At 38.2% G+C, this 27,881-nt stretch overlaps 1 protein-coding gene and 1 pseudogene across 2 annotated transcripts in view; one reads left to right on the top strand and one right to left on the bottom strand.

The window, feature by feature from the left end:
• Positions 1 to 27,881, top strand: part of CHODL (chondrolectin) — a 459,390-nt gene that overhangs the window by 59,216 nt on the left and 372,293 nt on the right. The gene's annotated exons all lie outside the window — the stretch shown is intronic.
• Positions 22,070 to 22,386, bottom strand: LOC123572392 (large ribosomal subunit protein eL37 pseudogene; annotated as a pseudogene).

The raw sequence follows: 27,881 nt of genomic DNA, 5'->3' as shown, positions 1-27,881 counted from the left end.
GCAGTGGCATGGTCCTGGCTAACTCAGCCTATGCTTCCCAAGGTCAACCGATCCTCCCACCTCAGCCTCCTGAGTAGCTGGGACTGTATAGCATGCCACCAAGCCTGGCTAATTTAAATTTTTTTTTTTTTTTTTGTAGAGACACTATCTATGTTGTTATGTTGCCTAGGCTGGTTTCAAGCTCCTGGGCTCAAGCAGTTCTCCTGCCTTGGTCTCTCAAAGTATCAGGATTACAGGTGTAAGCCATGGTGTCTGGCCTAGAGTCCTTTCTGTCACCCTGAGCTGCAACATTAACTGCAGAATTTCTGCCTAGTGAGCTCATATCAATAAATGTAACCTGATTCAACATTTTGTTCCTTCCACCATTATCCCACATTCATAATAGGTGTTTCCACACATGTTTCCCAGATTTCTGCTTGTATAAATTAGCAAGCTCAAGCAGTGCTTTTAAAGTATATTGCATCTCCTCTTGGCTCCCACTTTGTATATCACCTTTAGGAACCTGCTGGGCCTCGAGTCTAGTTATAGATCTGGAAGCAAAAAGTGGGGCTGGGTCCTGAGGAGAATCAGCATTGTCTTGCAGGGCAACTGCCTCAAGGAAGGCTGTTACCATTTCTTTAGTCAACGGAAGCTAGCTCCTCAGATAGAGTTGAAAAGTCGCTATCACTGTGGATGGGAAGGCCACTTTCACTGGGATGAGAGAGCCTGATTTCACTAAAGATGAGAAAGCTGCTTCCAATGACACTGGGAAGACCTCTTTCACTAGCAAAGAAGAATCATTAGAATATAGGGACTTAATGTCCCCAGCTTCATCAGAGTCTTTCCACATACCCCCATCCCAATTCATAGAATCCCACCTTTTTCCCAAACAATGGCCTCACTTTAACAGTAGACATCCTGCAAGACTGCAAGTTCAACTTGTATTATAATTCAGCCAATTGAAGGATGAGGTCCTGTGTTTGATTTTCAGCAATTTCAGCCCTGTGACTACAGGAGATAAGGAACTCCTTCCGAGCACACATAGAAGCTCTTAGGCCATTTATGCAGCACTTGAGAACTGGAATTCCTGAGGTCATCCTTTAAAAAACAAAACAAAACAAAACACACTTCTTCTAGACTTTAGGAGCAAAGAGCCAACATCCTTATATTCCTTAGTTTTCAGAAAATGTTGGCTGTTATGATATACAGTCACTTAGCTCTTTGATTCTTATAAATGGTTGATTAGGACTATCCAATGCAGATATTTTGCATATCATAGCCATTTACTATTAGTGGTCTCTTTACTACTAGAAATAGAATTATTATCATTTAAAAGCCTGATCAGATTAGTAATCCAATTCCATAAACCCCAGAACAAATTCACAACAGTTATTCATAAAATTATGTTCCTCTAGAAGCACTCTTGGTACAAAAGTCTGTACTAGTCAGGGCTCTCCAGAGAAATAGAACCAAAAGAACTCAAAATATATCAAGAGATTTATTGTGGAAACTGGCTCAAGCAATTATGGAGACCAAGAAAGTCTCACAATTTTCTGTTTGAGAGCTGGAGAACTAGGAAAGCAGGTGGTGTAAGTCCTGGTCTCACTCTGAAGACTTCAGAACTGAGGATGAAAAAGTGGTGAGGTTAAGTCACTGCCCCAGTCCCAAGGCACGAGAACCAGGACCACAAATGTCTAAGGGGTAAAAAGCCTGGCTATCCAGGCTGAAACAGAAAGAGTCAGTTTATCCTTTCTCTGCCTTTACATTCTATTTAGGCTTTCAGAAGATTGGATCATGTGTACCCACATTGGTGAGAGTCATCTCTACTCAGTCTACATACTCATATGTTACTCTCTTCCAGAAATGCTCTCACAAACATACCCAGAAATAATGTTTCACCAACTAGCTGGACATCCCTTAGCCCAGTCAAGATGACACATAAAATTTACCATGACAGGGTGAAGAAGTTTATTTTTAAGTTATAGTATATAGCTGTTAGTTAAATGCATGTGAATAGATGAGACTGCCTTTGGGCAGAGGGTAGCCAGAGAAGACCATGAAGTTAAGGCAAACACTCTGCTAACACCAACATTTAAGGAAGAAACACCTGTTAAGGGCAATGAAAAATTATTAAACTGAGTGGTTATTAAGTTAATCAAAATAAAACAAAATAGATTTACTGAGGGCTTCCTATGGACCAGGCACTGTGCTGTGGCTTATAATTCTGCCATGAACAAGGCCGACCTAGTCCTTTTCTTCATGGAGTTTAGAGTATAGAGATGCATATATTTAAGAGAACTGTAATCAAGAATGGAACAAATGAAAATAATAGGGTTTTTTGATGCTCAAAAGGTGGTGATTAGAGCTAGTTTGGAAAAGCATTCTCTACAGAGGAAATACTTAAGCTAATACCTAATAAGAAGATAATTTGGTTTGGGGAGGTGGTTAAGAATCAAGACGAAAGTATACAGGGTATACAACAATACCACATGAGTAAAGGCTCGGAATTTGGTGAGAACTTGGTGCATTTGAATTGTGATATCAACATGGTAGAATACAAAAAAAAGAGGAGAGAGAAGTATGTGACAAACCTAGAGAGATAGAGTGGGGCTAGTTCACATGAGACCAAATAGTCCATGTTTATGCCATATTCCAAGGGAACTAGAGGCCATGTGAAATGACCATTACATTTTCTTTTTGTCTGCCTAGCTTCCTACTGCTTCATTTTTAAACATTTCCTCTTCTACCCCGTGAGATCTTGGTTGAATTTCCAATTCCCTGGATCAGTTTGCACCTCAGGATAGCTAATAAGAGAATTCCATCCCTTTGGAGACCAAAGATTAGGTAATAGAAAATGAATAGAAAAATGACAAATGGCTCTAACAAACACTTCACAAAAAGTACATCCAAATAGCAAATAAGCACATGAAAAGGTATCTTATTCATCAGGGAAATGCAAGTTAAAACACAGTAAGATACCACTACTCAATCATGAGAACAGCTATCATTAAAAAAACTGACATTATGGCCGGCGCGGTGGCTCACTTCTGTAATCCCAGCACTTTGGGACACTGAGGCAGGTGGATCATGAGGTCAGGAGTTTGAGACTAGCCTGGCCAATATGGTGAAACCCCATCTCTACTAGAAATACAAAAATTAGCTGCGCGTGGTGGCGCTTGCCTGTGGTCCCAGCTACTTGGGAGGCTGAGGCAGAAGAATTGCTTGAACCGGAGAGGTGGAGGTTTCAGTGAGCCGAGATCATGCCACTGCACTCCAGGCTGGGTGACAGAGCGAGACTCTGTCTCAAAAAGCAAAGCAAAACAAAACAAAAACTGACAATATTAAATGTTAATGCAAACAAGGAGTCATTGGAATTCTCAAATGTTAATGAGAGTTCAAATTGCTAAAACCACTTCAAAAAATTGTGTGGCAATATCTACTATATAGCTAAACACATAATCCTATGATTTAGTAGTACTTTTCCTAGGTGTATTACTAACAGAAATACAAACATATGCATACCAAAAGGCATGTAGAAGAATGTTCTTAGCATCTTTGTTTACAATAACCTTCAACTGGAAACAACGAAAATGTCTATCAGCAGTAAAATGAGTAAATAAATTTTATACAAGGGAAATCCACAAAGCAATAAAAATGAATAAGCTATTGCCATGTGCAACACTGTGGGATGAGTCTCACATATGTAATTTGAGAGAAATAACCCAGATCTAAAAAAGCACAGTGTGTGATGCCACTTACATGAAGTTAAAAAACTAGTAAAGTTAATGAATAATGATGGGAGTCATCATAGTAAGTTCTTTTGGGGTGTGGGTGGGAGACTGTTCACATTCGACTTCCTGACCTATGGCAGTGACAAGGGTATATTTCACTTGGTGAACATTCATCAAGCTGTACATTTATAATCTGTGTGCTTTTCTGTTTGTAAGTGACACATCAGTAAAAAGGTTACTTAAAAGAGAAATAGAGTTTCAAGAGGAAATGCATGTATTGGACTGGGTGCTTAATTATATTTGTCTCAGAATAAAATTTTGAGATAATTAAAACAGATATTTTTCTTTTCCACATTTTTTTCCTCAATGTTGTATGGTCTTTACCCTTGCAGTCAGTGGCATCCGATATTTAAGAGGAAAAACAGATTTAGCCAAGCAAAGAAGACAGTTTATTATTTGGAAATCATGGAAGTAATAAAGATCTTAAAAGCCTAAGTTTTAGCTGGGTGCGGTGGCTCACGCCTGTAATCCCAGCACTTTAGGAGGCCAAGGTGGGTGGACCACCTGAGGTCAGAAGTTTGAGGCCAGCCTGGCCAACATGGTGAAACCCCATCTCTGCTAAAGATACAAAAATCAGCTGGGTGTGGTGGCACGTGCCTATAATCTCAGCTACTCGCGAGGCTGAGGCAGGAGAATCACTTGAACCTGGGAGGCAGAGGTTGTAGTGAGCCAAGATCATGCCACTGCACTCTAGCCTCCTGGGCAACAGAGCAAGACTCCATCTCAAAAAAAAAGAAAAAAAAAAAAAAGAAAGCCTCAACTTTGAATGAAGAACCTAATTTTTGAACCAGAAAAAGTTTTTATAAATCTCCCCAAAGCAAGATTTTTAGCATCAGTTTTCAAAGCCTGCAGAAAGAATACATCAAATTTATCCATAAACAACACAGCAGGGTGAGAATAGATTCAAAGCCAGTTTTTCTGACACACAGAGAAGTTTTTTTTGTCTTTTTAATTTTTAAAATATTCTTGGCGTGTGAGTGGAGCTTCAGAATTAAGAAAAGGAAGCGAGATAGTTAGCAGCTGGTGTGAGTTTCTAAAGCTGGTAGGGCACCATTTTGTCTCTCAAGATTTAGGTCTCTGTAGGGTTAGGGTTGGAGAAATTATAGGAATGTCTGACCCACTGGGTGAATCTGAGAGCAGAGGAACTCATATCTTGCTTGGTTGGAAGTAGCCTGGGCAGACTACAATTATTGTAGAGAAGCCTCATGCCCGCTGTGGTCCTGGAGTGACAGAAGAGCAGTGGTTCAGTGAGATGTTGGGCTGACCGGGTTTATGGGCAGACTGAAAGTTCAGCACACACATGCAGTGTGGTGTGGAAAAAACAACAAGATCGAATACAAAAATTAGCCGGGCGTGGTGGCGTGCACATGTAGTCCCAGCTACTCAGGAGGCTGAGGTGGTAGGATTGCTTGAGCCTGGGAGGTTGAGGCTGCAGTGGGCTATGATCATGCCACTGCACTCCAGTCTGGATGAAACAGGTGTCTCAAAAAAAAAAAAAAAAAAAAAAAAAAAAAAAAAAAAAAAAAAAAGAAAAGCAACATGGGCTGCGAACTCCGAACGTCCTAAGAAGGGGAAGAAGGGTGTGTGCAAGTGCCAAGAGCTGCCAGTCAGATCCCATGGGCTGTGGAGGAAATGAACTGATACATGTAAAGGCCTTAAGATAAAAGCCAGTTGTTGTTGCTGTAGTTTTTCAGTTCTGAGTACATACGGGGGCTTTAGAACCAAGTTGTTAATAATAAAAAGCTGAAAACAAGTGCACTCATTAAGAATATCATACCACTCACAGCTGCATACTTCACCCTGTCTCTACCTCAGCAGGGCAAGGATTTTGAGAGACTAAAGGTCAGTTTACAAAAATAAGACCAGAACTTTGGAACCCTTAGCCTTTTTAAGGCAAGGACTGTGCTTTATTTGGTTTTGTAAACCCTCAGCCCCAGTGACTAGGCATGGAAAGCTATTCGTGTCTGTTGAGATGAATAAATAGATGCAGTTTCCATTGGGAAAATTACAGAAGCAATAATGTTACCCCTCGCTCCAATAATTTCTGCAGAATAGTTACACTATAAGGTATCACATGCAAGGAGCCCTTCAGATCAGCAGATAATTGTGCCTTTGGAAAATTAGAATCAAAATCGACACTCCTGATATAGCTTCCCCATCTGTAAAGATTCTGGTACTTACTGTCTGCCTGCTGGTCTCTCAGGCATGAGAAAGGGCTTTTTGACTCCACGTCATAACATTAAAATACTGATAGTTCAGGCTACTATTGGACAATAAAGTTGGCAGTGCTATTCAGAAATCGTATCTGAATGTGGTTCCTATGATGGGACCAATCAACTGTATATTTGCTGCATGTTTTGGAGCCCTTTGTAAAACAAATTCTTGTCCTACAATTTCTCCTTATTACAGAATGTATTCTGAATAGGTAATTTGGGGTTTCCCCTTCAAATTCACTCCTCCTCACCCAAACACATTCGCTGAGTACGTTTGTGTTTGGTATGTGTGTGTGTGTATGTGTGTTTATCTACTCTCCGAGTCATGTCTCACCCTAACTTTGCCTTATTAGCCAATCTGTTGTTTTCAGCAGAATGGGTTAACAGACTCGTAGCCCTCTGCAGATCCGCAAAGGAGACAGTCTTTCCTGGATGTTACCTCCTAAGTTCTTTGGCCTATCCCTGGTGTGTGCTCACTGACTGTTGGGAGGTTATTTCTCAGCCTATCTACAATGGAATTCCTTCAACCCAAGCGATGATGAGAGCTGGAGTGCAGTGGCACGATCTGGGCTCACTGCCAGCTCCACCTTCCTGGTTCACGCCATTCTCCTGCCTCAGCCTCCCGAGAACCTGGGACTACAGGTGCCCACCACCACGCCCAGCTAATTTTGTTGTATTTTTAGTAGAGACAGGGTTTCATCGTGTTAGCCAGGATGGTCTTGATCTCCTGACCTCATGATCTACCTGCCTTGGCCTCCCAAAGTGCTGGGATTACAGGCATGAGCCACCACGCCTGGCCTCTGTTTGTCTTTTTTAATCTTTCCATCTTCTCGCTTATCATCTCTCACATTTCTGAATGGGTTTGCAATGATTTGTGACAAGCACACACAACAAACAAATGGAGATTGAGAAATTCAGTCATGACCAGAGGAGGCATTAATAAGAGTAGGGAGTCAAGAAAAAACTTTTGACCCGGTGTGGTGGCTCGCACCTGTAAGTCCAGCACTTTGGGAGGCCAAGATGGGTGGATCACTTGAGATCAGGAGTTCGAGACCAGCCTGGGTATTATGGCAAAACCCCGTCGCTACAGAAATAAAAAAAATTAGCCAGATGTGGTGGTGCTAAGCTACTAGGTAGTCCCATCTACTCGGGAGGCTAAGGTGGGGTGATTGCTTGAGTCCAACAGGTGAGGCTTCAGTGAGCCGAGATCGCACACTGCATTCCAGCCTGAGTGATAGAGGGATAACTTTCTCAAAAAAAAAAAAAAAAAAAAAATCTTTCAGGCCATAAAGGCCTATGTGGTTATTATTACTTGTGCTGCTATTAAGCTTTGGGTTTCCTGCTATCAAAGCAAGTAGAAAGACCTATTGCTCCTTTTCAGAAAGGAAAGAGGATTTCAGTTCCTCAGGGAAGGCAAAACTGTTTTTAGTGCTAAGTTCTGAAAAGCATTTTCAATGTGGTGCTTTATATAAGAGACACTGAACAAGATAATAGACAACATGCTTGACTTCTTCCAAATAGCAAGTACAGGAATGGAATCTATATGATGGCTTCTTGTGCGGTCTTTAGATAATAGTGATATAACCTTAAAATGCATTTCAATGGATGAGATCATGTGGGGACTTAGCTGTGTTGAAATGAAGCTGCCTAGACAAGATGAATTTTATCCATCCAATGGTTTGGATCGACCCTAGAACTCGTCCAAGAAAAAGAGTTGAACAAGTCCAGTTTTTCCTTGGGAAAATTTCATCTTCACTCTCAGCGCTTTCTTAGCCATTTGAGTGCTCCTTTCTGGCTCCACTACAGTTGTCAGTCTTTTGTTTAATTCTGGCATCTTGCTCTCAGCTAGCTGTTATTATAATTCTCATAGCAGTCATAAGTGCCATTGGAGCTATAAGAGTTAAGAGTTTTGGATTTGCTAAGTTTTGAGAAGTTTAAAATTCCTTTAAAAAATAATTGTTGAACTCTTCAGAGTCTTTCATATGCTAATGAAGGAATATATATATATGCACATATATTGTGACTCTGTAAGAGAGAAAAATAATGTTCAGTATTTCTTCATCATATCTGATCATGGAACCTCTTAGTCATGTACCAGATACCTGTTGGGAAATGCTATTGAAAGTTATTCTTTGATAATGACTTTTAATGTAGACATTAAAAGATCCCTTGCAGGGATATTGGCACTTTAGTAAAGGATTAATGATGGTCAACAAATGTTTGAAATCAAAAGCTATGAATTTTTAGTAAAGCATACTTGGTGCCCTGGCAAGTAGACGAAATATATTTGGGCAGGTGGAACTTTCTAGAATCCTCATGTCATACCATGTATTTATAAGACCAGCCCTCACAATCTTGGTCATGGCCTGAAAGCATTTCTTTATCTATAAAATCAAGATTGTATTCTTCAACTTAATCTTTGAATTTCAGCTGAATAAAATAATCAAAATACTGTTGAGACATTTGAAATGTAATCATTTTAAACTACCACTTAAAAAGAATACAGCATAATAATCTTTGGGCAAAATTTATAAAGAATATGCTAGATAATGGCTTTCTTTTTTCTTTTCTTTTTTTTTGACACAGAGTCTCACTCTGTCGCCCAGGCTGGAATGCAGTGGCGTGATCTCGGCTCACTGCAACCTCGCCTCCCAGGTTCAAGTGATTCTGCTGCCTCAGCCTTTTGAGTAGCTGGAATTACAGGTGCCCGCCACCACGCCCAGTTAATTTTTAAAATATTTTTAGTAGAGACGGGTTTTCACCGTGTTAGCCAGGATGGTCTTGATCTCTTGACCTCGTGATCTGTCCACCTCGGCCTCCCAACATGCTGGGATTACAGGTGTGAGCCACAATGCCTGACCGATAAATGCACATTACTCTCACTATGACACAAAATAATGTGAATAAACATTTCAATAGCAAAGGCATTTTAAAACAAAACAGTTAATTAGTGGCATCAAGCATGGTGTAATTGTTTAAAAGTAGACATTGCTTAAGACCTTGAGACTGGATAGAGTGAAAAGATATCTCATCTTTTACATCTTAGAAATAAACATTTGTAACCATCTGGAGTCTATTTTCTGGATTAAAGAGAAGAGCAATAATCACACAAATTTATTTTTGAAATGTCACTTCTAAGATTTGCTAGTTGAACAATACTATAGCTTGCCCCCTCCATTATACTGTCAAATATATTCTCCCTAAAAATATAATTTTAACATCTTGAAACAAAAGTAGTTTCTATTCTCTAAGCTAAAACATTAGTCACCAGAGAATGGAATTGTGTCTGAAGATTAGGTTTCTCTATCCTGCTGCAGTGAGACTAAACTGAACATTCTCAGCTCTCCTGCTCTTCTGTGCATGTGGCTGATTGTTATGTTTACCTGCAGGGAATTCTTCCTAACACATGATGAACTCTTATTCATTCTCTAAAACCCAACATGCTTTCCTTTTCCAAGGATGCTTGTCTTCCTCCCATTTTATCCATCTCTACTTTATGCTACCTGCTGCTTATACCTATTTCTATTTTTCCATTTATCTTATGGAAAAATTCCCTAAGAACATACAACTATGTTCTTGGAGTATAAGTTCAAGGGAGACATGAACTACCTCTAATTCCTTTCTGTCTTTTGGGGTTAAAGTATACACTACAATACGGATCTGCACAAAACATGCTGCCTCTTTTATTTGCTATAGTTGATTGCATGTAGCTCTGCATAGCCCAGTTCTGCTGCCGGTGGAAGCATGAATGTGGTAGAAAACACTTAACTTGTCTATGAGAGGTAACAACCTTTTCTGGTTTAACAAAAGTTTTCTTCTGATTGGTTTAGCATTTGTGATTAATTAGTCTTTAGATGGGTGGTAGAATAAAATATTATTTCAAAGTTCAAACTTCCTATCAAGACTCTCTCCCCGCTTCTCACAAGCTCTCACTTCTCCTCTTTCCCCCAAGATGGCATGTTTATTCCAAGAGAAGATTGGATTGTTTAATTCAGTATGCAGGAGTCTTCTGGTGTGGGGCTGCCTTCTCAACACTGGGGAATGATTAACCTGTTCAGTGCCTGCTTCCCTTGGGTTGGTGTTCACTAAGGCATAGATAATCCCACCAATCTATTTGGGCTTCTTGCTGAGACCACCTGTTGATGTGATAGTCCTTTCAGTTTGGGTTTTCTAGGGTCCTGTGTTTTATGGTCTCACTCTCCCAGTACCAGATCCTTCAAATTTCTCAACATCAAGTCTCTCAAGTTCCACATCTTGGGTCATGAGAACTCCAAGATCTCCTACATACCAAATGTTGCTCATGGAGAATATGCTGCTCACTACCGTCTGTTTGTGTCTCGCCTTTCACACCCACTTCCTGATGCATTCAGTGGAGAAAGGGGGACAACGCTGGACATTCTGATCCTCTCTCTCAAATAATCTAGAGTCTCTGTCAAGGGTTCTGTCTTTTTTTTTTTTTTCTTCTTTATTGGAATTTAAGTTTGGGAAACCAAGTTCCTTCTCAAAGACCCAGGCTATATTTTCATCCTACTGAAATTCCTTCTAAATATTTATTTCATTTTTACTGAATTAAATGAATGTCTTTTACATTGAATACTTATTGTATCCTAGAGCTTTTAGTAAAACTCTGTGATTCAAGTTAAGTCATCTAGGTTTGGCTCCTGACATGAGAACGAAGCTTTTATAGTTTAGAGACCACCTTTCTTTATCAAAATAGGCTGGCTTGCACGACTAATGCTTCACTGTGGATTCAAGAGTTTCTTTGAGTTTTTTCGGTAGTCAAAAGCTGAATATTAGATATATCCTTTTTTTTTGCATTCCTACTTTCATGTGTAAATTCACACAGCTGGCAAGAGGAAGATTGATATTTTTATCACCAGTACCCTAATGTTGACTTGGGTTTTTCTCCTTTGTCAAACCTACTCCTTTTCTGCCTCTCCACAGATTTTGTTGTTCTTCTACATTTGGCCCTATATGATTATGTTGTATTGACCCAGTTGCCGCTAATCATGCTGATTGTGCTCAGTACCTGAAGAAAAGAGAATTCTTTTTCCTCTTCCCTTCAGAGCTAAACAAGTTTCCAGCTTCCTTGCAGATAGGTGGGACTCTATGTCTAAGCTCTGGCCAGGGAATATGTGTGGAAATGACATACCCCACTTCCAAGGCTGCCCTCTAGTACTTCTCTTGCAGTCCTCCACAAACTTTTTTATAGTTCTTCAGTTGGCCAGAGGGAGAGGTTTCACTGAAGGAAGGACCCTGGGGTCCTAGGGGATGACAGGTCTACTAAATCAACTTGCCAGGTCTATTTATTATTCATGAACGTCTAATTAAAATTTAAGATCTCTTTTGATTGTGAATATAGTGTTAACTTGAAGAGTATTTCCAGTATCTCTTACTTTGTCACTTATAGAATTATAGATATTTTTATATTGCATTACAGATATTTCAAAATAATTATACTCATTTCTATTTTGACATTGAACTTATTATTAGACTTGCTACTGAATCTTGTTATTTAATATATTCAAAACAAATACATGATTCGCTTATTCCGAGTTTAAAAGATATTTTTAGGGCTGGGTGCAATGGCTTAAACCTGTAATCCCAGCATTTTGGGAGGCTGAGGGAGGAGGATTGCTTGAGACCGGAGTTTGAGACTAGCCTGGGTAACATAGTGAGACACAGTCTCTACAAAAAATTTAAAACATAGCTGGGTGTGATAGCATGTGCCTGTAGTCTTAGCTACTCAAGAGGCTGAGGCAGGAGGATCACTTGAGCCCAAGTTAGAGATTTTGGTCAGCAATGATTATGCTACTATGCCACAGAACAAGACCTTGTGTCTTAAAAAAAAGTGTATATTAAACTGTATTTAAATATACTTGCTTTCTTTTTCATCTTATGTATTTTATCTGTTTTTGTTTTTCCTCGATTTTTGGCCCTTTGTGCTGTCTCTCGGCATATCTGGTAATTTTTGATTAAGTGATGGATATTACCATGGTTTTTTTGGTTAAATGCAGAAGGAAAGCCATTTAAGAAGTCGCTGGGCCAGGATGTGTATCTTAAATATGTTATACCATTTTATCCCCTTACTCTATCAGTGTTTCTCAATTTGGCTTTATTAAAAGGATTAAACCCTAGAGAAAATGAAATCACTGTGTGACTATTTTCCATAGGTGGTCTTTAGCTGGTATCATTTTAGATGCACAGGGACCCAGGCAATTCATTGTACATACAGTAGTTGCCTCATGGCATTGAGTTTGATTCTCTCTCAGAACCCTAGTTGAGAAAGGCTGCTCTGGATGCCAGGAAAATTTAAAGAGACGGGGCAGCTTCAGTTCATCTGATCCCTGCAAAGGAGTGACCAGTCAGAAAATTATTGTCTTAAGACAGTTTAGGGGAATCAGCAAAAATGGAGTAGATTTTGTCATTCTTATTTGTGGTTAGAGGGCATTCAGTTAGCCTCTGCTGGGCTATTAAACCTCTAGAAAATAGTGGTCTGATCAACTCAGAGTGTTGATCTAGAATTACTGTAAAAGCAAAAATTAAAGAAAGGTAATGTGCTTTCAGCTGTAGGCACTTTGATAACCTTGAGGCTGTTTGGGATTGATGCCTTCAAGAAATATTAGGGAGATATTGTCAGACTTTTGCATAATAATTTCTATTATTAGTTCACAGTAAAAACTGCTGTCAAGATTGGCCAATGGGATTGCTTACACACCATTGCCTAATCCTTGGGAGAAGTAAATGAATGTGATATTCTTCTTTGTACCACTTGCATTAAAATACTACCTGTGAAAGAATAGAATCTGATGGGTAATGCACAGAAACTAAAGCAGTGAATAATACTCATTACTCTCAGATATTATTCAGCTTGGCATTATTTGCTTTTCCTCTTTTGCTGAAAATCTCTAAAAATTTTTGAGGAGCTATGAATATAAAAATTATAACCCAAGGATTCCCAGCAGGTTGAATTATTTGCTGAAACACTTACGAACAGCAGGTGTTTACAGAATATGTGGCATCAAAAGCCATTTTCTCTCATCCAAAGCATTCTTTTCACATGGAGGTATAAAATGCTATCAAGATTCATATTAAAAAATGCTGAGGTAGTCTGTTATTTTTCTCTCCCATCTCTGTACTTGATTTTTTTTTTAATTTTTAGGTTATTTTAGGCATTTTATCTTTTGTATCTTTTAGTAATAAACAAAAGATTATTTTTATATTATTATTTTTTCTGTAATTTTTTTGGTCTTAATCACTTGTACACAAATTAAACATATTTATTGTACAATTTTTAATTAGTAGTTCTCTGATTACTCCCCTTCTGAAGTTATGTAGGAATTATAGCCTTTACCATGTAATTTAGCACTAAATTATATGATTTTGTCATTTTTACTATTTTTTGTTATCTTATTTCTTCCCTAAATAATGTTTTTTAATGTGTATATGTGGGTATGATGGTTAGTTTTATGTGTCACTTTGACTAGGGTACAAGTGCCCTGACATTCAGTTAAACATTATTCTGGGTGTGTCTTTGCAGGTGTTTCTGGGTGAGATTAACCATATTGGTAAAGTGAGTCAAGCCGATGGCCCTCTCTAATGTAGGTGTGACTCAACCAATCAGTGAAAACCTGAATACAACAAAAGGCTGAGTAAGAGGGAACTCCTCCTGCCTGACTGCTTTGAGCTGAAACATTGGCTCTCCCCAGGTCTTGAGCCTGCCAACCTTCAGACTGGAGCCAGCACTGTTGACTCTCCTGGGTCTCCAGCTTACTGACTGAAGAACTTGGGACATAGCCTCCATAATGAAATGAGTCAATTTCTGAGAGAGAGAGAGTGAGAGAGAAAGTTTCATCCTATTAGTTCTGTTTTTCTGTAGAACTCTGACTAATCCAGTGGATCATGTCTTTGATATTAATTTTGTATATCTATAGCACATATTAGTACATCATGAGTATGTTAGAAACTTAAAATAGACTTTAAGAAGCATAGTGTTCCTTGATCAAATGATTCATAAAACTTAAAGTCAGTTACTCTGACATAAAAAGTGACTACATATTTGCTAAATCCTTGAGTGCAGGTACTGTTGCACTTGTTGGGTTTGACAAAGGTGGAAATAAAGGCAGTGAGAAATGCAGTGTTGATCTTGATTAGGTGGTATGCTGAGTCACTATATTTGAATGAGGAATTGTAATTATAGCACATAATACAGCATGATTTTCATAATAAAAAGGGATTATTTAAATGATGGGTTAAACTTATTTACCATAGTCAAAAGCCCATGTGTATCTTCTGAAAATTTATGATATTGTAAGTGACAGAAGAAAGGTTCTATTTATCAATGCTACCATAAGATTTGTAAACCAGTTAAAGCATGTCATCTTTCCTGTGGCAATTAGTGCTTTTGATCCAAGTCAGGGCATGCATTTAGAGTTGTTTTTCAAATTGTGGTGATGAATATCTTGTCTGATTTCACCTATAACCCTTGAGATGGATATGTAGGAAGACTAATCAAGATAAAAGTTTTAATGCATTGTTATAAAACAGAGTGAAACTATAACTGATTCATGCTCAATTTTAACTCCACAGCCTTAGCCTCATTGGGTTGTGTAGTGACTGAATTAATGGATTAAAGTTAGAAAATGTGCCAAACCATAAACCAGAGATAAGTAAGCAGAAAACTGTACTGTCGTGAATCAACATCATTCTAGTCACTTCTGAGTGTGATGGCATGAGTATTCTCACATGAAAGACTATTGCAAACTCTTACATTTATTAAAACCAAGTATCGGGGGAACCTGCCCCAGATAGTTAACATGGGTTCTTTTCTATTTCTGTAAGCATCTCGGCTGGTTTGAGAAATAAAGGGAAAGAGTACAAAAGAGATAAATTTTAAAGCTGGGTGTCCAGGGGAGACATCACATGTTGGCAGGTTCCGTGATGCTCCCTGAGCCGTAAAACCAACAAGTTTTTATTAGCGATTTTCAACAGGGGAGGGAGTGCACGAATAGGGTGTGGATCACAGAGATCACATATTTCACAAGGTAATAAAATACCACAAAGCAAGTGGAGGCAGGGCAAGATCACAGGACCACAGGAGGGGGCAAAATTAAAATTGCTAATGAAGTTTCAGGCACACATTGTCATTGATAACGTCTTATCAGGAGACAGGGTTTGTGAGCAGACAACCTGTCTGACCAAAATTTATTAGGCGGGAATTTCCTTGTCCTAATAAGCCTGGGAGTGCTACAGGAGACCGGGGCTTATTTCGTCCCTTTGGCTTCGACTGTGAAAGACAGCTGCCTCCAAGGGGGCCATTTATAGGCCTACCCTCAGGGCGCATTCTCTTTCTCAGGGATGTTCCTTGCTGAGAAAAAGAATTCAGCAATATTTCTCCTATTTGCTTTTGAAAGAAGAGAAATGTGGCTCTGTTCCATCCGGCTCACCAGCAGTCAGAGTTTAAAGTGTTTATCTCCCTTGTTCCCTGAACATTGTTGTTATCCTGTTCTTTTTTCAATGTGCCCAGGTTTCATATTGTTCAAACGCACATGCTTTACAAACAATTTGTGCAGTTAACGCAATCATCACAGGGTCCTGAGGCATACATCCTCCTCAGCTTACGAAGATGATGGGATTAAGAGATTAAAGTGTAAACAGCCATAGGAAATCACAAGGGTATTGATTGGGGAAGTGATGAGTGTCCATGAAATCTTCACAATGTATGTTCAGAGATTGCAGTAAAGATGGGCATAAGAAATTATAAAAGTATTAATTTGGGGAACTAATAAATATCCATGAAATCCATGTACCCTACAACTTAAAGTATAATAATAATAAATAAATTAAAAAAAAAAAGAAAATACTGTAGTCAGAATTAACAATAATAGCCCCACGTATTATCTGAACAGAAATATCTGAACAGAAATAATACACACTCAGTTGAGTTCACTTTATTTTTTTTCTGAGCTTGCCTGATTAGGGTCCTTGAAAGCCACATCACAGGCTAGCTCACATTGAATTTACTGTCGTGTAAATCACTTAAACATTTTTGTCCCATGCTGATGCTAATTCAGTACTTACAGCATTTGTAATTTGGATCCAAGTATGGTATCTTCCATGTGTGCCTCTCTACTACATCTAATTTGTTCAATTCAGCCCATCATTACACGTTGTAAAGATCATTTCTGTATTATAATTATTCTGCAATGCATTCACTAACCCTTCAAGATTCCAGTGACCCACAAATTTAATGAATGTAAGAGCTTGTTCTCCATATGCCCATCCAAGTTACCAATTAAAATGTTTACTAGGACACCACTGATGACACAGTTCTGAGACCTCTGTTCAAAATGATATCACTCTTGTAATCTTGTTTGGCATCTTTACTTTTTAATGTGTTATTAATATACTTTACTTGTGGTCCTTGCATATATACTATATAGTAAAATGTATGTAATGACATATTGGCAATAAACAGAACAAAATTTTTATTAAAAAGATAAAAAACAATTATCTGCTACTTATTTCTTATGTAGCTTACATAGGGAATCTAAAAGCAAAAGTAGAAAAAGAAAATGCCAAATTTTAAAAAACTTGCATGCCATGGCTCCCTCTAAGCTGCTGTTCCTAAAAACCCTATATATACATATACATACACACACATACACACAGACACAGAGATACAAGATTTTCTCTCTCTATATATAGAATATATATACATTCAATATATACATATATTCAAGGTTTTATGCATATATAAATATATGCATTTGGGGGAAATATTGTTTATATATAAGTTTCTTATAAGTTTCACAAAGCAATGTTTGATGCTTTCTAAAATGTTTATGAAGTATTTCTTAAAGTTTAAAAATAAATATAATCCTTAATGTCACTATGTCCAAGATGGAGAAATTCTGATATTTATCAAAAGCACCAGGTGAATAAAAGTGATAAGGTACACCTTTCAAAAACAGCAAAGTAGACGTAACTATTAGATAACAGTTTATCACGTAGTTTTCTTTGAGTATACTTAAAATGGATATTGTGTTCTATTTTCCTTATTACAATGTGTTTTGAACTTCAGCAAGTCTGTGTTTAATTCTTTGTCATTTAGTCTTAGTGTGATTCTGGACTGTACTTGAGCTTTGTAAACTTGGGGGTTTTCTCATCTTTAAAATTGTGATAATAAAAAGGCCTGTTTTTATGGAGTTTTGAGCATAAAATGATAAGATGTATGTAAAAAACAGAACATGACAGGCATATAATACAGATTTTCAACGTGTTTATGTTCTCAAGGATTTGTGTTGTTTTTAGCACTGTTACCGGAAAGGGGTCCTGATCCAGACCTCGAGAGAGGGTTCTTGGATCTTGTGCAAGAAAGAACTTAGGGTTGGTTCATAGAGTAAAGTGAAAACAAGTTTATAAGAAAGTAAAGGGATAAAACAATGGCTACTCCATAGGCAGAGCAGTGGCTTGAGCTGCTGATCTCAAGAATAAAATGTGAAATATTGTCATTTAAACAGTGCCTTTCAATGTATCAGTAGCAAAGCCATCTGCTAAATTCAATGAAATTTTAAGCTTATTAAGTCTTGTCTTCTGCAAGATATTATCATCCTCTTCAGAAACAATAATTAATAATACTCAAAACAATTAAGCCCCTCTTTTAAGCATTTTATAAGAAAATTGAGAGGAAGGCTATGACTATGTGCACAGTTAAAATAAGAAATTATTATTCCTGCAGATAGGTTGTGCTACCTATTTCACAATCTTCCCATCATTTACTGGGATCACGTGGGAATTTTGGGATATTATGTATATAGTGTGGTTTGAATTATAGAATGTCAATTTAAAATGGTGAAAATTAAAATTTTAGCTTATATGTTTATCCATGTATTCAACAAAATATATTAGGCTCACAGAACACAGATAATTGTTTGTATGTTTGTCTCTCATCAAAGATTGTTTTTCTTCTCAATCTATTAAATAAGAGAGGTGTCTCATTCATATTCTTATTTCCAGAGCATAAAATGGGGTACGGTGCATAGAAGATGCTCAGTAAATGTTAGGAGAACTAATTAAATGAGTATGCAAGTGAATTTAAAAACATATGCTGACTTCTGTATAATACAAGATTGCTATAAGGGTGATAGTCAACTAGAAGTCTGTATTTCCAAATATTACATATTTAGAAGCACTCTACAAAATAAAATATCATTATCATCGTGAAAAAAAAAAAAAGACGGGCATAAGAAATTATAAAAGTATTAATTTGGGGAACTAATAAATATCCATGAAATCTTCACAATTTATGTTCTTCTGCCGCAGGTTCAGCCAGTCCCTCTGTTCAGGATCCCTGACTTTCCGCAACAACCAAACACTTGTAAACAGTCTTTACATGAACATTATAAACACAATGTATACAAATATATAATGTTTCTTTTCTCTTGAGATGTTTCAGCTGAGAAATCTGAGAAGGTAGAAACATTGACTTGCAAAATGCAACTCTCCTCTAAAACACCTGGTAATCTAGATTTGGTACCGATCTAACTTTTCTATACGTTTCAGAAAGTAATTTTTCCCCAGTACTTTGCTAATTGCCCATAGAAATATAAACAAAACACACATGCTAATGTTGCCCACTCGATATTGAGCAGCATCATACAGTTAGACTCTGGAGCTGCAACTTCTAGGTCAAAAGTTGATGCTATTTCCGAGTAGTGAGCACAGCATCCCTGTTGCCAGGAGGAAATGTATTTTTAGCTCTGCTTTCATTAGGTGGGTTTTCTTCCTCTTCAAATATGAGGAAAATAAAATCCTCTTTATCACCTTAACACAGGGGGGACTCAAAGTGCATTCTCCCTAAGGCGCACAGAGGGCTCAGAATAGAGACAAATGGGGGGTGACATTGTCCAGATATATTGGAGAACAGTGAAGACAACCACTTTAGCAGAATTATTTATTTATTTATTTATTTTGAGATAGAATCTTGCTCTGTCACCCAGGCTGGAGTGTAGCCGTGTGATCTCAGCTCACTGCAACCTCGTCTCCCGGGTTCCAGCGAGACAGCTATCTGAGTAGCTGGAATTAAAGACCTGCTTAAGTTTTGTATTTTTATTAGAGATGGGGTTTTGCCATGTTGGACAGGCTGGTCTTGAACTCCTGGCCTCAAGTGATCCACTGGCCTTGGCCTCCCAAAGTGCTGGGATTACAGGCGTGAGCCACTGCACCCAGCCCAGAGTAAGTATTAAGAGTGGATATTAAATGGAACATTGCACAAACTCATGAGCAGATAGTAAGAATGACAACTCTGCTAGAAGGCAGTGACCTTTGGTACATACTTGTAAAACCTGTAAAACCATGAACAGTGTATGGCTTTTAACAGAAAAGATGCCACAATTGGATAAAGATAGAGACAGAGAAATTGTATCTGTATTAAACTGAAATAGTGATGATTTTCTGAATCATCCTTGGTTAAGGATTTTCATCAAAGAGTTATTGAGGAATACTGTAAATGATTATGATAATTTATCTGTATGTATGCCATTTATGGTTTGTATTCCATATATAATTATGATTCATTAACTATATAGTAAAATGTATTAGGTTGATGCAAACGTAATTGCGGTTTTTGCCATGACTTTCAACGGCAAAAACTACAATTACTTTTGCACCAACCTATATGTAATTTTCATTTTCCAGTGCAGATCCATTCTGTCTAAATTAATCCTTTTATTTTCACAAAGCTCTTGAGTTTAAGAGTATTTCACGTGTTGTTGTAGGTGACTGGACTGGGAAGACACTACCTGAAAATAGTAGTCTACATCTGGGCCCAGAGGATCCAAATCTGAAAATCAGCCCATTGTCTAGAATGCTGCCTTTGCCATACTCTATTCTAGGATAGTCTAGGATACTAGACATACCCATTTTTTTTTTAGAAAGATCATCAGGATTTTGTAAGAGGGCTTGTGGGGGCAGGGGTGGGGTGGGATGGGGAGGTGAACGTGATGACAAAGAATGCCTTTAGAACTTCATTCAAAACTCTATGCTGTATCATTTACTAAGCATGACTAGTGTGTGTTTGTGAGAGTGTGCTGGAGGAGAATTCAGGCATTTATGATTCCCAACTAAGACCATGAATTTGAAGGAGGCATGCTTCCTATCCAACTTCAGAAATGGCAGCAAATCAAGTAGCAAATATTTTTCATCCCTTTTTATGGGCCTATCACTGAGCTGACTGCAAGGTATACTAAATAGAGACTGACTGTACTCCTTAGCCTTAAATAATTGTTCTAATTATGTAAAAATACAAAAGAAAGAATTGTCACAGTCTAAAACATTTCATATTAGCTAGAGAGGCAAATTGTAAAAAATTAACTGCTTCTGGAACAAAGAGGTTCTATAGAAGAAACATACTTAGTGATGTTCCTTGAAGGAGGAGAAAGGAGAGGGGAATGGGTAGGAGATAGGAGAAGCAAGTCCACAGCACTAACAAACCCATTCCTGGACTTCTGCACATCCTTGAGCTTCAGCCCAGCTTTTTCAGGCAGCAGTGACCCTGTATTTTGATTCTTAATGCCATGATACCCCTAATAGAAGAAATTCCATGACTGCTTTCTTAAAACTGTTTCTGATATTCAGTTCCTTCCTAATTTAATTTTACTTTAACCTCTTGGCTATTTGTCCTCCTTGAGAAGAAAGAGTTAGGGAGAGAGAGATAGCTAGAGAGAGAAAGAGAGAGAGAGAGAGCGAGCGAGATGGGGTCTTTGGTTTCAAGATTTGTGTGTATAATTTTCCGAGCTAGCTTTTCTCAGGAGGAGTTATTCCTTCTGTCTGTTTTTTAACTAAGTGTCCCCAAATCTTTATGAGATAAGATACTAATTGCGACCAAGATGCTAGTGCTCGCCAGCACCTGTATTCTCTTCTTTATCCTAAGCCCCCAGGTAGAACACACTTTCTAGGCTCCCTTGCAGATAGGTGTAGCCATGTGAGAGTTCTGTGACATAGCAAGCAGAAATGATGGGACCATTTTCAGACTGACACATAGGGAACCTCCCATGTGCAATTCTCTTAAGCTCTTGACTGATTACAGAGGACTCAGGGACACCAAAGGAGAATGAAGCCTCTGTTGGGAAGGACCCTGGGCCCCTAAACTGTGAGTACAAGACAGAGTCTTCCCTTCCTCCCAGTGCCTCGTATTGGACTGTGATGTGATGTGAACTGCAGACAACTCTGATTGCATTAGCTGAATCTCCAGTTGGTTGCTCATTGATTCATTTAACATATATTATTGGACCACTTCTCATGTCCAATACCATAATCCTATTGATTTTCCAAAGCAATGTCACTATCAATTTAAAGCACATGAATAATTTTATTACAATAGAGCATAGCCATTTTGGACAAACATTTAAAAAACATTTTATTTAGAAGAATTTCAAGATAACAGTTGTGAGAACAGCACAAAGAACACCTGTATACTCTTCACCCACGTTCACCTACATTTTGTTCCATTGGCTTCATCTCTTGGTTCTTCACATACACACATATTTATCATAGTTTTCTGAACCTGATCACTGTCTAAAAACAAGGACACTCATCTACACAACAGCAGGACAGTTGTCAAACTAAAGAAAATTTCTCACATCTATTCAATCCACTGTCTGTATTCCAGTTTATGAATTGACCCCAACCTCTCCTTCATAACATCTTTTTCTCACTTATAGAGTAGCCCAGTCGAGGAGCGTGCACTGATTTTTATGGTTATTTTTTTTTAGTCTCCCTTAATCTTTGTCTTTACCTTTAATTTCTGTCTTTTATGATATTGACATTTTAAAAGTCCTATCTTTCTAATAGAATGTTTTTCATTTTGGCTTTGTCTCATTTGTCATCATTGGAGTTGGGATATGGATTTTTTAAAAAAATCTTTTTGTTGAAGTACAATAAGCAAACATTTTGAACCAAAAGTTTGACAGCTCATTGAACAAAGGTGAGGGATTGAGGTATCCGATTGTAATTGTTTCATTGCTAGGTTATGAGGTAGATGCAGTTTCTTTTTCTTTTTAAAAAATTTAAAAACCAGAACATTTACTACATGACTAATCATTGAAATTCTTCAGATGAGCTGGATGCTGCAACGGTTATCTTTTTTGGTTTAGGTGTTGCTCCTTCACGGAATCTATGGCTGAATCTGTGGTAGCCAATTCTTAGGTGCCTCACTTCACCAGTCCCAGTGGTATTTTGTCTTTTAGACTTGGCACTCGAGTTGTACTTCCTCTTGCACTTGGCAGAGTAGCCACATTTGCCACAGGTCACTTCTGAAGGTGGCAGGCCTTAGACCCACAGCAGGGGCACAATGTGTGCATCTTAATGGGAGGCTTTCCAAACTATGACATTCCCTTTGTCATCTTGCTTCTGTGGCTAAGACCAAAGAGCAGTAGATGCAATTTCTTTTTTTCTTTTTCATTTTTCCATAAGTTATTGGGGTACAGGTGGTAGTTGGTTATATGAGTAAGTTCTCTAGTGAGATTTTGATGCACCCATTACCTGAGTAGTATACACTGCACCCAATTTGTGGTCTTTTATCCCTCATCCCCTTCCCACTCTTTCCCCCTGAGTCCCCAAAGTCCGTCGTGTCATTCTTATGCCTTTGCATCATCATAACTTAGCTCCCACATATCAGTGAGAACATATGGTGTTTGGTTTTCCATTCCTGAGTTACTTCACTTAGAATAATAGTGCCCAATCTCATCCAGGTCTCTGCAAATACCATTAATTCATTCCTTTTTATGGCTGAGTAGTATTCCACTGTATAAATATACCAAAGTTTCTTTATCCACTCGTTGATTGATGGACATTTGGGTTGGTTCCATGATTTTGCAATTGCAAATTGTGCTGCTATAAATATGCAAGTGCAATTATCTTTTTTGTACAATGACTTCTTTTCCTCTGGGTAGATATCCAGCAGTGGGATTGCTGGATCAAATGGTAGTTCTACTTTTAGTTCTTTAAGGAATCTCCACACTATTTTCTATAGTGGCTGTACTACTTTACATTCCCACTTGCAGTGTAGAAGTTCCCTGTTCACCACATCCATGCCAACATCTACTTTTTTTTGTTGTTGTTGTTATGGCCATTCTTGCTGGAGTAAGTGGTATCCCGTTGTGGTTTTGATTTGCATTTCCGTGATCATTAGTGATGTTGAGCATTTTTTCCTATGTTTGTTGGCCATTTGTATATCTTCTTTTGAGAATTGTCTGTTCATGTCTTTAGCTCACTTTTGGATGGGACCGTTTGTTTTTTTCTTACTGATTTGTTTGAGTTTGTTGTAGATTCTGCATATTAGTCATCAGATGTATAGATTGTGAAGATTTTCACTCACTCTGTGGGTTGTCTATGTACTCTGCTGACTGTTCCTTTTGCTGTGCAAAAGCTCTTTAGTATAATTAAGTCCCAGCTATTTATCTTTGTTTGTATTGCATTTACTTTTGGGTTCTTGGTCATGAAATCCTTGCCTAAGCCAATGTCTAGAAGGGTTTTTCCAATGTTATCTTGTACAATTCTTATAGTTTCATGTCTTACATTTAAGTCCTTAAGCTATCTTGAGTTGAGGATCCAGTTTCATTCTCCTACACATGGCTAGCCAATTATCCCAGCACCATTTGTTGAAAAGGGTGGCCTTTCCCCACTTTATGTTTTTGTTTGCTTTGTCGAAGGTCAGTTGGCTGTGTTTGAGTTTATTTCTGGGTTCTCTATTCTGTTCCATTGGTCTGTGTGCCTGTTTTTATACCAGTATCATGCTGTTTCGGTGACTGTGGCCTTATAGTATAGTTTGAAATCAGATAGTGTGATGCCTCTAGATTTGTTCTTTTTGCCTAGTGTTGCTTTGGCTATGCAGGCCTTTTTCGGTTCCATATGAATTTTAGAATTGTTTTTTCTAATTCTGTGAAGAATGATGGTGATATTTTGATGGGGATTGTATTGAATTTGTAAACTGCTTTTGGCAGTATGGTCATTTTCACAATATTGATTCTATCCATCTATGAGCATGGGATATACTTCCATTTGTTTGCATTGTCTATGATTTCTTTCGGCAGTGTTTTGAATTTTTCCTTGTAGATGTCTTTCACCTTATTGGTTAGGTAGATTCCCAAGTATTTTTTTTTCCAGCTATTGTAAAAGGGGTTGAATTCTTGATTTGATTCTCCACTTGGTTTGTGTTGGTGTATAGAAGAGCTACTGATTCATGTACATTAATTTTGTATCCAGAAACTTTGCCAAATTCTTTTACCAGTTCCAGGAACTTTCTGGAGGAGTCTTTAATGTTTTCTAGGTAAATGATCATACTGTCAGCAGACAGCGACAGTTTGACTTCCTCTTTACTGATTTAGATGCCCTTTATTTCTTTCCCTTGTCTGATTGCTCTGGCTAGGATTTCCAGTACTGTGTTGAGGGAGAGTAGTGAGAGTGGACAACCTTGTCTTGTTCCAATTCTTGGAGGGAATCCTTTTAACTTTTCCCCTTTCAGTATTATGTTGGCTGTGGGTTTGTCATAGATGGCTTTCATTACATTTAGGTATGTCCCTTGTATGTTGATTTTGCTGAGAGTGTTAATCATAAAGGGATGCTGGATTTTGTGCAGTGCTTTTTCTGCATCTATTGAGATGACTATGTGATTTTTGTTTTTAATTTTGTTTATGTGGTGTACCACATTTATTGACTTGTGTATGTTAAACCATTCCTGTTTCCCTGGTATGAAACCCACTTGATCATGGTGGATTATCTTTCTGATATGTTGTTGGGTTCACTTAGTATTTAGTTAAGGATTTTAACATCTAAGTTCATCAAGGATATTGGTCTGTAGTTTTCTTTTTTGGTTATGTCCTTTCCTGGTTTTGGTATTAGGGTTATGCTGGCTTCACAGAATGAATTTGGGTGGGTTCCTTCTTTCTTTATCTTGTGGAATAGTGTCAATAGGACTGGAACCAACTCTTCTTTGAATATTTGGTAGAATTCTGCTGTGAATCCATCTGTTCCTGGACTTTTTTGTGTTGGTAATTTTTAAATGACCATTTCAATCTTGCTGCTTGTTACTGGTCTGTTCAGGGTATCTGATTCTTCCTGATTTAAGCTAGGGGGTTGTATTTTTTCAGGATTATTCATCTCTTCTAGGTTTTCTAGTTTATGTGTATAAGGGTGTTCATAGTAGCCTTGAATAATCTTTTGTATTTCTGTGGTGTCTGTTGTAATATCTCCCGTTTTGTTTCTTAATGAGGTTATTTGGATTTTCTTTCTTCTTTTCTTGGGTTAATCTTGCTAATGGTCTGTCAATTTTATTTATCTTTTCAAAGAAGCAGCTCTTTGTTTCATTTATCTTTTGACATTCTTTCTGTTTGCTTCAATTTCATTTAGCTCTGCTCTGATCTTGGTTATTTTCTTTTCTGCTGGGCTTGGGTTTGGTTTGTTCTTGTTTCTCTCGTTCCTTGAGGTATGGCCTTAGAGTGTCAGTCTGTACTCTTTCAGTCTTTTTGATGTAGGCATATAGGGCTATGAACTTTCCTCTTAGCACTGCCTTTGCTGTATCCCAGAGGTTTTGATAGGTTGTGTCATTATTGTTGTTCAGTTTGAAGAATTTTTTAATTTCCATTTTGATTTTTTTTTTGACCCAAAGTTCATTCAGGAGCAGGTTATTTAATTTCCATGTATTTGCATGGTTTTAAAAGTTCCTTTTGGAGTTGATTTCCAATTTTATTACACTGTGGTCTGAGAGAGTGATTGATATAATTTCAAGTTTTTAAATTTTATTGAGGCTCCTTTTTTGGCCTATCATACAGTCTATCTTGGAGAAAGTTCCATGCGCTATTGAATAGAATGTGTATTCTGCAGTTGCTGGACAAAATGTTCTGTATATATCTGTTAAGTCCATTTGTTCCAAGATATAGTTTACATCCATTGTTTCTTTGTTGACTTCCTGGCGTGATGCCCTGTCTAGTGCTGTCACTGGAGTATTGAAGTCCCCAACTATTATTGTGTTGCTGCCTATCTCATTTCCTACGTCTATTAGTAATTGCTTTACAAATTTGGGAACTCCAGTGGTAGATGCATATATGTTTAGGCTTGTGATATTTTCCTGTTGGACAAGGCCTTTTACCATTATATAATGTCCCTCTTTTTCACTTTTAACTGCTGTTGCTTTAAAGTTTGTTTTGTCTGATATAAGGATAGCTACCCCTACTTGCTTTTGTTGTTAATTTGCATGAAATGCCTTTTTCACACCTTTACTTTAGGTTTGTGTGAGTCCTTATGTATCAGGTGAGTCTCTTGAAGGCAGCAGATGGTTGGTGAGTTCTTATCCATTCTGCAGTACTGTATCTTTTAAGTGGAGCATTTAGGCCATTTACACTCAATGTTAGTATTGAGATGTGAGGTACCATTGCTTTCATCTTGCTATTTGTTGCCTTTGTACCTTTTTTGTTTTTGCTTTTCAACTTGTATTTTTGTTTTATAGGTCGTGTGTCATTTATGCTTTAAAGAGGTTCTGTTTTGATGTGTTTCCAGGATTCATTTCAAGATTTAGAGCTCCTTTTAGCAGTTCTTGTAGTGGTGGCTTAGAAGTGGCAAATTCTCTCAGCATTTGTTTGTCTGAAAAAGACTGTATCTTTCCTTCATATATGATGCTTAGTTTTGCTGGATACAAAATTCTTGGCTGATAATTGTTTTATTTGAGGAGGCTGAAGATAGGGCCCCAATTCTTTTTTTTTTTTTTTTGAGACGGAGTCTCACGCTGTTGCCCAGGCTGGAGTGCAGTGGCGCGATCTCGACTCACTGCAAGCTCCGCCTCCCGGGTTCCCGCCATTCTCCTGCCTCAGCCTCCTGAGTAGCTGGGACTACAGGCGCCCGCCACCGCGCCCGGCTAATTTTTTGTATTTTTAGTAGAGACGGGGTTTCACTGTGGTCTCGATCTCCTGACCTTGTGATCCGCCCGCCTCGGCCTCCCAAAGTGCTGGGATTACAGGCTTGAGCCAGGGCCCCAATTCTTTCTAGCTTTTAGGGTTTCTGCTGAGAAATCTGTTAATCTGATAGATTTTCCTTTATAGGTTACCTGGTGCTTCTGTCTCACAGCTCTTAAGATTCTTTCCTTTGTCTTAACTTTAGATAACCTGATGACAATGTGCTTAGGTGATGATCTTTTTGTGATGAAGTTCCCAAGTGTTCTTTGTGCTTCTTGTATTTCGATGTCTAGATCTCTAGCAAGGCTGGGGAAGTTTTCCATGATTATTCCCCCAAATATGTTTTCTAAACTTTTAGATTTCTCTTCTTCCTTAGGAACAACGACTATTCTTAGGTTTGGTTGTTTAACATAATCCCAGACTTCTTGGAGGCTTTGTTCATATTTTCTCAGTCTTTTTTCTATGTCTGTTGGATTTGGTTAATTCTAAGGGAGAAGACCACCACTCATATTGTCTTATGCCCAATTTCTGCCTCCAAAGAAAGAAAAAGTAAAAACTAAAAGGCAGAAATGAAATCCACAAGCAGACAGCCCGGCACCACACCCTACACCTGGTAGTTAAAGATCGACCCCTGACCTAATCGGTTATGTTATCTATAGATTACAGACATTGTATAGAAAAGCACTGTGAACATCCCTATCCTGTTTTGTTCTGATCTAATTACTGGTACGTGCAGCCCCAAGTCACATACCCCCTGCTTGCTCAATCAATCACAATCCTCTCACATGCACCCCCTTAGAGTTGTGAGCCCTTGAAAGGGACAGGAACTTCTCACTTCGGGAGCTCAGCTCTTGAGACAGGAGGCTTGCCGATGCCCCTGGCCAAATAAACCCCTTCCTTCTTTAACTCGGTGTCTGAAGAGTTTTGTCTGCGGCTCGTCCCGCTACAATTCA

Source organism: Macaca fascicularis, chromosome 3, assembly GCF_037993035.2.
Source record: "Macaca fascicularis isolate 582-1 chromosome 3, T2T-MFA8v1.1".
NCBI classification, from domain to species: domain Eukaryota; kingdom Metazoa; phylum Chordata; class Mammalia; order Primates; family Cercopithecidae; genus Macaca; species Macaca fascicularis.
This window is presented reverse-complemented; position numbering and strand designations above follow the sequence as displayed.